At 52.1% G+C, this 11,952-nt stretch overlaps 1 pseudogene; it reads left to right on the top strand.

Annotated features, from left to right (window-relative positions):
• Positions 1 to 2,461: 2,461 nt before the first annotated feature.
• On the top strand, positions 2,462 to 3,267 carry LOC123172519 (uncharacterized; annotated as a pseudogene).
• The last annotated feature ends 8,685 nt before the right edge of the window (positions 3,268 to 11,952 follow it).

Genomic DNA, 11,952 nt, shown 5'->3' with positions numbered 1-11,952 from the left:
AAAGGACGTGAGGGGCCAGGTGGAGGCTTTGCTGAAGAAGTTCCTTGCCATCGACTCTACGCCTCCAGCCGATGATGCCACTCCCTCGACCAAGATCAACGGCACGGGTGACGTCGATCCTGCCGATGAGCGGGCGCTTCCAGATGACGGCACCCAAGGCTGAACAGGAGGCTCGCTGGTGCTCCTTCCTGCTTTTACTTTTCCGCGATCTTTCCTGCAACATGCGATGTGCCTCGTGGAGGCGTTAAAACTCTAATTTGATGTTAAGGAACATTATGATGTGTAATATTTTATTTAGATTTCACGATCTCCTTTCCGTTTGCTTGATGTTCTATGCCGGCACGGCCCGACCCTGCGCATACCTCAGCCACCGTTGGGCCGTCCGGATCGCCAGGACGGGACCAAGGGGTGAGGGGCTACATGGCCAGTTAGGCTCCCGAGTCACGATGCTTAGGAGTCCCCCTTGATGCGCAAACGGTCTGCGGTAAGGAGATGGGAAGGCAGGCCCTAGTGTTCTACGTCGGCGGGGCCTCACCCCACGCATACCTCAGCTGCCGTTGGACCGTCCAGATCACCAGGACGGGACCAAGGGGTGAGGGGCTACGTGGCCAGTTAGGCTCCTGAGTTGCGATGCTTAGGAGTCCCCCTTGACGCACAAACAGCTTGCGGGAAGGAGATGCAAAGGCAGGCCCTAGTGTTCTACGTCGGCAGGGCCCGACCCCACGCATACCTCAGCCGCAGTTGGACCATCCGGATCACCAGGACGGGGCCAAGGGGTGAGGGGCTATGTGGCCAGTTAGGCTCCTGAGTCACGATGCTCAGGAGTCCCCCTTGACATGCAAACGGCCCTTCATACCTGTCCTCACCGAGGCCCCTCTCGGGAGGGGCGCACGACGACAAGGTCCGCGGGACCTTGCAGGGCGGCGTACCCTAGGCATGACCTGAGCGTAGCCCCCGTGCCCAGCCCCCTCACGTGACTCTCCCAAGGGGAAAGTGTTGCGGTGAGGCTGGACACTGATCCGGACGGCTCCCTGAGGTTAATGCGGCCAATGGGCCACCCTCAGTTGTTTATCACCAGCGCGGAGCGTAGCGCTTCCGCACTTGCACTGGCATAGCCGCTCCTCAACCGTGTCGACTGCCAGCGCGGAGCATGGTGCTTTCCACTGGTACGTGGGTGAGTGCTCCCTCTGAGTGGAGCCCCCAGGGCGTGTACAGCCCCGCCCTGACACCTGGCTTGCACGGCAGGGCTAGACGAGGTGTGTCTGGGCACTCGTGAGCTAGCGCGGGACTCACAAGGCCCTACCTCAAGGTGGGTTCCGCCTGGTCTTGATTCTTGATAGCTGCAGTGATCCTGTGAGATTGTTAGGCAACCTACACCGGACGAATCTCCTGAGGCAATCACATGAGAACGCTAGACACCAACGACCCCAGGAGGTGACGTGAATGGGGCCGGCCCGCCAGATAGAGCTCAGTCGTTGGGTTTATGGATGCTGCAGGGACGGACCCGAGCACAGACGTCGTTCCTAGCCTACTCATGCGAAGAATCCTAAATAAAGACAACCGGCGCGTGGCTCCTGTGGTAACGAGGGCGGTCATGGGTGGGGTATCGAAGTACTTGACAGTCAGGTGACAATCATGAAATGACTCAAGCAATGAAGTAGGTCAGCTCGGATAAATGCAAGAATGACACATGCCACTAGGACGGGCCCAAGCGGCCTAGGGATGATGCGGCCCGTGAGGCGCCCCCAACATAGTAAGCTAAAGATGCAAAAAGATACACGCTGCAGGGACATGCCCATGCAGCTTGGGGATAATACTGCCCGAAGGGCGCCCCTCGCTGAATGAACTGGAAAGAGTCACCTCATACCGTGCTGAAGTGGTGTCGGGGCAGCTGAAGACGCGCGCTGAGGAAGTTGCTCCTCACGAGCTGCTAGGGCCCTGAGCCTCAGGAGGCTCCACAGGCCTAGGTGGCTCCTGAAGAACTGTTACAACCTCCGCTAGGACAGCGTGATGCCTGGCCTCCTGAGCCGCCAGAATGCTCCGCAGGTGGCGCTAGAAGGTGACGGCCGTATTCGGCAGGCCGAGAGGCATGCGAACGTAGCTGTGAGGGGTACCCTCGCACCTCCCAACGCGCGAAGGCCAGAATCGTTGCTGAGACGTGACACTACTAGGGAAAACCTTATACACAGAATCTTAGCAGCAGCGCGGTTTAAAAACAAACGCTACTGCTAATTAGCAGTAGCGAGCTTGAGGAAACCGCGCTACTAATAACCCGATAATAGTAGCACGGGTTTTTACCCCTCGCTACTACTAAGCGATTTCCACCGTGCCTTCCGGGACCAGCTATAGTAGTAGCGCGGTTTATAAACCCACGCTACTACTAAGTCGTTAGTAGTAGCGTGGGTTATAAACCCCACGCTACCACCTGCATCTGCTCCCACCCCACCAACCATCCCATGCCATGTCTCAAAAAAACACTCAACGCCCGATCCAGATCCCCAATCCCGTCTCCGCTCCCACCTCCTCTCCTCCTCTCCCAAGCCCCAACCCACCATGGAGGGGGAGCCGCCCGCGCAGCCCCCCCCCAAGCGCCACCACCGCCTACGGCTCGCCCCGCCGCAGGGTGTGGAAGCGGTGCGTCCACTCCGGCCAGCACGACAGCGCCACCCGGGGCCATGCCACCGCCGCCGACTTCGCGCCCGTGCCCAGGATGTGCCGCCTCGTCATGGCCAACTACGCCCCGCCCGACCTCCTCTCTTGCCACCCCTCCTCCTCGACCCCTCAAACATCGTGCGCCGCCGCACCTACGCCGACACGGGGGGCCGGGTCACGCCCTACCTCGTCTACCTCGACCACGCGCACGCTGACTTCGTGCTCACGCTGCGCGGCCTCAACCTCGGCCGCGAGTCCGACTATGCGTTGCTCCTCGGCAAGGTTGGCGCCGCGAGTCCGACTACGAGCCTAAACCATGTCCACAACGGCCTCCTCCGCGCCGCCGGCTGGGTGCTCGACAGGGAGTGCGACCTGCTCCGGGACCTCGTCGATCGGTACCCTGCCTACACGCTCACCTTCACAGGCCACTCCCTCGGCGCCGGCGTCACCGCCATGCTCACCATGGTCGTCGTGCTCAACCTCGACAAGCTCGGCAAGGTCGAGAGGGGCCGCACCAGGTGCTACGCCATGGCCCCCGCCCGCTGTATGTCGCTCAACCTCGCCGTCAGATACGCCGATATCATCAACTCCGTTGTGCGGCAGGTGACTCACTGATGACCCAATTGATTTGGTTGCTTGCTTGTCTGAATTTGGTTAAGTTCAGTTGCAGAGGAATTTGGGTTACATGTAGTATGTCTGAATTTCGGTTACATGTAGCCGTCAGGCTGAATATTGGTGGATACCTGCTCTGCTTCTGAGTAAGATAAACATTGCATTGCAGAATCTAGTATAATGCCTATCTAAATTTTGCTGGGTGCTTACTTGTTGCTAGAAATTCAGTTGCAGAATTTAGTTACATGCCCATCTGAAGGTGTAATGCCTATCTGAATCTTTTTAGTTCCAAGTTCTGAACATATGAAGATCCAACATCTAATTTATTTCTCATAGATGAGTGATGGACGATGCAGCAGAGGAGGCATACCGATGGCAGGTTGTAGCAAATCAGGAGGCCGCCGCCGTCGGCGGACGCTGCCGAGTGGAGAAACTACGTGGACGGTGGACGCTGCCGAGTGGAAAAACTACAGGGGACTGGTGAGATAACTGAAATTTCATAACAGCGACTCCATGCATGGTATGTTCCCCTTTTGCCATATTTTACATACACATGTTATATATTCTTTGAGATCTAAGCCCTTATAGACAATAGATTCTGATCTTCTGGTCTTTGCCTGCTGATGCTTTTATTATTCAAAGTGGTTCAGTTCCAGTACATACAGACTAGCCATATTATGACTTGCATGATTTTTTTTTACTTTTTGCACATTCTCATTTAAGTTTTCTTGTGATAGCACACTAATTAACAGAAAAACCTTATGGCATATGACCTTTTCTATGTGTGACGTATATGTAAAGTTAGTTTTCTCTTAAAAAAATCATCCATCGATAAGCTGAATTAGAGGGAAATTCATGGAAAATGAACCAGCATACAAACCATAGTAATAATCCCAGTGAACTAGCTCTACAGACTAGCATACATGTTATTTAGAAACAAGGGGTTTTCCATGCTACAACAGATTCCTGACTAAATTTATCTATTCTACTTGGTCTTTTGATTTGAAACATCTATATATTCCTCATAAACATGTTGGTTTTGCTACCAGCAGTAGGCGCTTTCTTTGTTCTGCAGCTAGGATTTCAGTAAAAGAAAATGTTTAACCTTCAGTGAATATGCACAGTACCAAGACTTTGTTCTGCAGCTCGCACGCCGCATCCGTGGCGAGAGGGCCTAGGCTGCTCTGTGCGTGTCGTCATCTTAGCCAGTTGTGTTAATCAGTGGAAATGCGAGAGGGCCACGCCTCACTAGTAATCTTGTTGATTGCCTCTGAACCTGAATGAACAGCCTTGCTCGTTTAGTTCTGTGTGTCCATATGATTTATGCTTTGCTATTTTATCCTGTTGTTCCTTTTGATCCCTGTGACTGTTGCAATCACCTCTCACCTGTACCATGATGCTAACTGGTAAATTAGGACAAGAGATGTTTCTATTTTGCACTGCTCATACTTCACATACTGTGATTCATCTGATGGGTTTCTTGCACCTGCAAATGACAGCGTCATGATGTTGTCAACAGTGTGGCTGAGGCAGAAGGTGTATCCAAATATGATGCAGGTGAAGCTGCTGCAGATCAGAAAGGTGAACGCATGTTCGCTTGTATTAAGATATTTTCAGTAATTTAAAGCTGAAATGATATCCTGTAGCAAACTAGGATTATGGTCTGTCTCTTAAACTATCTTTGATCTTGTCCATAATGCTTCCCTGCAGAGCAAAAAGGTTCAACAACCATGAAATCCTAGCTGAGGACGTGCGAGACTGGGATATAGCAAGTGACCGGGGGCAAGGGCAGCATGCGCAGGTGCTTTCTTTGTTTTCAATCTAATTGTTGTGTTTTATTATCTTGACTACATTTCTCTTTTAATTTATTTTCAATCTTCCAAGCCTGGACATAGTTATTGTATCTTATTATCGTCTTTGGAAGTGGCCGGACCCTTCCGCGAACCCTGCGCAAGCAGGAGCTAACTAACAAGTTTTCACTTTCTCGACTGGGTGCAGGGTGATCGACGAGGACTACTGCGGCCCGATGGGAGTCGTGCTCTTCAACTACTCGGAGGCAGACTTCACCGTGAAGCCCCGCGACCGCATCATACAGATTATCGTCCAGGTGATTGCGACGCAGGAGGTCCCCGGGGTGGAGGACCTCGACGCCACCGTCCGGACGTCACCGAGGTGGAGGACGACGCCACCGTCCGGAGTTCCTCAAGGTGGAGGACCTCGACGCTTTGTACATACATCTAGAGAAGTGGTCTGGTTAGGTTGGTGGTGAAACGCTAGGGAAGGTACCAACCTTTTAATGATGGCTGTCCTCATGATCTCTTCGAGTTGAGATGTTGAATGTTGCATCCATTTACACTACAAGTGTTAAGATGGTTCTGTGAAATTTATTTTGCACTGGACGTGTCTCTGATCTCCATTCATGAATACTGCATCTATTTTTATTTTTTTAATTACAAATTTGCTACTAGTAGCATTGGGGAAAAAGTGCCCTACTAGTATTTAGGATACCTACTAGTATTTAGGATACTAGTAGCGGTGGTATTGTAGGCACGCTACTACTACTTCATTAGTAGTAGCGCGGGTCTGTAATAGCAGTAGCGTGGGTGGCACACGCTACTACTAACAAAGTTAGTAGTAGCGCGGGTTCCTCCCACGCTACTACTAACTATTAGCTATAGTGCGATACTAGTAGCGCGGGTACCCGCGCTGCTAGTAGCCTTTTTCCTAGTAGTGTGACCCTATTGAGCCTTGGAATGTGGACGCAGACGCGTAGCCCGCTGCCCTCGCCAGGGTGGGAAGCTGAGCTGGATGGTGGGCGACGACCGCCACGTATGGTCCTTGCCTCTTGAAGCTCCTGGATCGCCTTGGTGATGAACTCCTGAGCAGAAGGTGCTCCGCACCTCGTGCCCTCTCGAGGGAAAGGTGCGGCGAAGCATGCCTCCACATGATTCTTGAGCGCCTCCCTCATGACGACGGCTAGGTCTGAGGCCCTCCAGAGGAGGGCACCGGGAACGCCTTCCTATGCGAGGGAAGGAGGCACCCCATTTGCGGGTGCAAGTCCTGAGGTACTGCTGCTGGAGACGCCGCCCTCCTGAGGTCCTTGGTGGAGTAACCGCTTCTTCTTCTTGGGGTTAGCCTCAGGAGGGTGCGGGGTGCCTTCGTTGTTAGGGTCTTCAGCCGCCGCAGCCTAGGAAGCGCACTTGAGGGAGCACACCGCATATCTTTCCTCGCAGGTGATCGAGATGACGTCACCGCTCCCTAGCATCTTGAGGACGTTGTAGCCATGGTGGGTTACTGCCATAAACATGGCTAAGGCTGGATACCCAAGGATGGCGTTGTACGGCAAGCGGATGTTGGCGATGTCGAAGTCGATGAGCTCGGTGCGGTAGTTGTCATGCTGGTCGAAGGTGACACGGAGGCGGACCTGCCCTATCGGGGTGGTGGAGCCGTCGGTCACTCCTGAGAAAGGCTTGGTAGGCTGTAGCTGGTCGTATGGCACCTGAAGGCTATCAAATGTCTCGACGGACAGGACATTGAGCCCTGCATCACCGTCGATGAGGGTCTTGGTGACTTGAGCATTGCTAATGATGGGTGAGCAGAGCATCGGGAGGACGCCGGCAGTCGCCGCGCACTTGAGCTGGTCCACCAAGCTGAAGGTGATGGCGCACTTGGACCACGTGAACGGGCGCGTTGCCTCGAGCCTAGGAAGGGACGCATTCACCTCACGAGCAAACTGCTTGAAGACACGCTGAGAGGATGGGGCTTGAGCGCCACCCAAGATACAGGCGACGACACGTGATTCCTCAAAACCCCAGCCCCTTGTCCTGATGGTGGTCGTCGTTTCTCGTTGGTGGTGGCGGTAGCGGAGGGAGGCCAGCGTTGCCCTGAGGGCTGTCCTCATGAGGCTGCTCCCTCCAGGAGCCCTCACGAGGCTGGTCCTGCCAGTGGTCCTCGCGAGGTCAGTCACGCCACTCCTGGCGGGGGTTGCGGGTGTCCCAGTGTCCCCCAACTCGTCCCGATCCTCAGCCGTAGCCTCGGTCATTGCGCTCAGGGCGTCGACCGAAGCACCCATCTCGGATGGCCCTAAGCTCCTGACAGTCGCTGGTGTTGTGGTTGTGATCATTGTGGAAGGCGCAAAATGGGCTGTTGGCGTTGGATGACTCAGTGTGGTCGTGGTCGCGCTTCATCTCCGGCTCTACCACGAGCACGACAGCCCCCTTGCACTTCACATCCTTGATCTTGGCCTTCTTGTCGTCCTGATCGGCAGCTGGGAGCTCAAGGAGGGAAAGGTTCCCTTCGTCAGCCCTTGCGCACTTGGTTGCCATGTTGAACATTTCCAGGGCCGAGCATAGCTCCTCGTGGATGGCAAGCTCCTCCTTCATCTTGATGTCGCGGACGCCATCGGAAAATGCAGCGATGAGGCCTGCTGCTCGTTTGGTGCCGGGCCGGTGGCGCCGTTGGTAGCGGTCAAGAACAGCAGGAAGGTCTGCCAACGGGCGCCGCCTGGGTGACATGGCCGGCGAGGGCGTCCTAGCACTCAGCACGGGCTCGGCGAGCATCAGACATGGATGCGGTGGAGCTGTTGAAAGATCGTGGATGTCACCTAGAGGGGGGTGAATATGCGTTTTAAAATAATTACGGTTTAGGCTTGAACAAATGCGTAATAAACCTAGCGGTTAATTTGTCAAGCACAAAAACTAAAACAACTAGGCTCACCTATGTGCACCAACAACTTATGCTAAGCAAGATAAGCAACTATGTGATAGCAAGATATATGACAAGAAACAATATGGCTATCACAAAGTAAAGTGCATAAGTAAAGGGGCTCGGGTAAGAGATAACCGAGCCACGTGGAGACAACGATGTATCTCGAAGTTCACACCCTTGCGGATGCTAATCTCCATTTGGAGTGGTGTGGAGGCACAATGATCCCCAAGAAGCCACTAGGGCCACCGTAATCTCCTCACGCCCTCGCACAATGCAAGATGCCGTGATTCCACTAAGGGACCCTTGAGGGCGGTCACCGAACCCGTACAAATGGCAACCCTTGGGGGCGGTTACCGAACCCATACACTTTGGAAACCCTTGGGGGCGGTCACCGGAATCTGTCAAATTGCTCGGGGCGATCTCCACAACCTAATTGGAGACCCCGACGCTTGCCCGGAGCTTTACACCACAATGATTGAGCTCTGAACACCACAAAGGTTGGGGTTAACTCCCCAATGACACCATGAAACTTCACCATAATGGAATATGGCTCCAAGGTGACCTCAACCGTCTAGGGCGCCCAAGCACCCAAGAGGAACAAGCTCAAGGGTACCAAGCACCCAAGAGTAATAAGCTTCTCAACTTGTAACTTCCACGTATCACCGTGGAGATCTCAAACCGATGCACCAAATGCAATGGCAAGGGCACACGGAGTGCCCAAGTCCTTCTCTCCCAAATCCCACCGAAGCAACAAATGCTAGGGAGGAAAATGAGAGGAAGAACGAAGAAGAGAACACAAAGAACTCCAAGATCTAGATCCAAGGGGTTCCCCTCACATAGAGGAGAAAGTGATTGGTGGAAACGTGGATCTAGATATCCTCTCTCTTTTCCCTCAAGAACTAGTAAGAATCATTGGAGGGATTGAGAGTTAGCAAGCTCGAAGAAGGTCAACAATGGGGGAAGAACACGAGCTAAAGAGATAAGGTTCATTGGGGAAGAAGACCCCCTTTTATAGGTGGGGAAGAATCCAACCGTTATGCTCGCAGCCCGCACAGAGCTATACTACCGCTCCCTTTGAAAAACAATAGAGAGGAGGAAAAAGGACAGTAGAACCACCGGAGCGGTAATACCGCTCGACCTCACGGTACTACTGCTAGGGATAGCGGTACTGCCGCAAATGGTAGTGGTACTACTGCCTGCGAGCGGTACAAAAAAAATACTTCCGTGCCTACTTCTGCTGAGCAAAACATGAGATTTTGGTACGCTGCAGCCTTTACCAAAACAGCCACAACTTCTGCAAACGGACTCCGAATTCAACGAAACCAAGTTTGTTGGAAAGCTAACAACATGGGCTAACACAATATTAATAGAAATATCAATAATAAGCAAATGAGAAAAGGACCATAATAAAATGGTGAGAACCCTTCCTCGGATAAGACCGGTAAAACCTCCAACACCGAAAACATCATAGAAGATGCATGCAAACTCCGTTTTCGACAAACTCAAGCTTGTCATCAAGATGACCATAAGCTATAAGACTCACACATAGAACCAAACAAGAACCAAGAAAGATGATGCAAGCATGCAATGGTTTGAGCTCTCTACGAACGATACGATCAAGCTACTCACTTGAGAGCCCCCCTTCATAGTATGGCAAACGGTCCCATAACCCGGTCTCCAAACTACCACCATGAGACCGGTAGAATATAGAACCTACCAAGGCCAAACCTTTGCCTTGCACAAACTCCACTTGAGCTAGATGTATATGATCTTGACTTCCTCAAGTAGGACCACCTTTCTTGATTGCGTTGGCTCGGTGAAGACTAGTATATTGCTCCCCCATACTCCATTATGGGTGAGCCACTTTTCGACACATCTTCACAAGTCCATTGTCACCACAATGGATGACAATATTCAAGCACTTGCTCTCTTCGTGATGCATCATTTGAACATGCACACCGCAACCTAACCCCACAAAGAACTCTCACGAAGACTATGGGTTAGTACACAAAGCGTAATGGTCAATGCTTACCATACCATGGGATCACTTGATCCCTCTCGGTACATATTCTATGCTTTGTGATTTGATCAACTAGATTCACTCTTGACTTAGTCTTGATCAACCTTGAACCTTTCCAACTCTCTTCATTTGGATGATGCCTTGAAGTTAAGCATGAATGATCACACAATCTTCTTCTTCAAGACATGCTTGCAATAAGCTCAACTCTCACATGACCAATCTTTAGGTAATTCCTTGAATAGCACCTTGGTCGACACAAACTCTCCTTGAAACCAACACATGTACTCCAAGAAAATCCTATGGACAAAACCTTCAAATATAACTCAAGGCAACCATTAGTCCATAGAGATTGTCATCAATTACGAAAACCAAACATGGGGGCACCGCATGTTCGTTCAGCTGTGCAGCGTGAATCACGGAAGAACAGCTTCATCGCACCCCTACCTGGCATGCCAAATGTCGGATTGCGGGTTCCGGCAAACCCTTGAGGTTCGAACACTGGGGTGCACACAAAGATCTCTCTCTCTCCCTCGCTCAGTCTTGCAATGATCTCAAAGCCTAGCTCGCCGAACCCAAAGAACAAGAGACATGAGGGTTTATACTGGTTTGGGCCACCATTGTGGTGTAATACCCTACTCTAGTGTGGTGTGGTGGATTTCCCATAGGCTGAGGATGAACTAGTACAAGGGATGAACAGTCTCCTGAGGAGAGGTGTTCTTGAGCTCGGTGAGCTTGTGTGTGTGAGGATGGTCTAAATGATCCGTCCAAGATGAGCTGATCCTCGACTACGATGGTGGATGGCCCTATTTATAGAGGCCCCGGTCCTCTTCCCAAATGTTTAGGAGGGAAGGGATCCCACAACGGCTAATTTCGAAGGGAGACAACTAGTACAGGTTATCCTGACAAAAGGTGGTCTTTGCCTGGCAAAGGCTCTGGTGGTGACGCCGCCGTGGGCTCCGCGATGACCTTCGTCCTTCTGTCCTGCTGGTCTTGGTCTTGTTGTACCAATATGGAAACCTTTGCCTGATGCCTCGGGACTCCTTGCTTGCGCCTACTTCCTTAGCACCAAAGAGGAAACTGGCACCCTACGCCCGCTAGTGCCCGCCTGGCCTTGGCCGTCATGGCTCACGTCACGCGGGCCTCGCGAGGTGCACCCTTGCATAGATATCTCCGCTCCTCAGGAGCCAGCCTAGCGAGGCCGCCCCGGAGGAGGTCTTGGTACCGTCCGCCTCGCGAGGCTTGGCCCCCTCGCGAGGGTCTTGAGTGGTTGCTGGTGAAGATGGGCCATACCAGGCCGTTGGTGGAGCCATGCCCTAGGCGGCAGGTAGGCAAGTATGGGTACCCCTGTTCCCAGGACGCTAACACACATACCATGATAAAGTTTTGAAGAAGTTCAAAATGGATCAGTCAAAGAAAGGGTTCTTTCCTGTATTACAAGGTGTGAAGTTGAGTCAGACTCAATGCCCGACCACTGTAGAAGATAGAGAGAAAATGAAAGTCATTCCCTATGCCTCAGCCATAGGTTCTATCATGTATGCAATGTTGTGTACCAGACCTGATGTGTGCCTTGCTATAAGTTTAGCAGGGAGGTACCAAAGTAATCCAGGAGTGGATCACTGGACAGCGGTCAAGAACATCCTGAAATACCTGAAAAGGACTAAGGATATGTTTCTCGTTTATGGAGGTGACAAAGAGCTTGTCGTAAATGGTTACGTCGATGCAAGCTTTGACACTGATCCGGATGACTCTAAGTCACAAACCGGATACATATTTATATTGAATGGTGGAGCTATCAGTTGGTGCAGTTCCAAGGAGAGCGTCGTGGCGGGATCTACGTGTGAAGCAGAGTACATAGCAGCTTCGGAAGCAGCAAATGAAGGAGTCTGGATGAAGGAGTTCATATCCGATCTAGGTGTAATACCTAGTGCATCAGGTCCAATGAAAATCTTTTGTGACAATAC

The sequence above is a fragment of the Triticum aestivum genome, chromosome 1A (genome assembly GCF_018294505.1).
Source record: "Triticum aestivum cultivar Chinese Spring chromosome 1A, IWGSC CS RefSeq v2.1, whole genome shotgun sequence".
NCBI classification, from domain to species: Eukaryota; Viridiplantae; Streptophyta; class Magnoliopsida; order Poales; family Poaceae; genus Triticum; species Triticum aestivum.
This window is presented reverse-complemented; position numbering and strand designations above follow the sequence as displayed.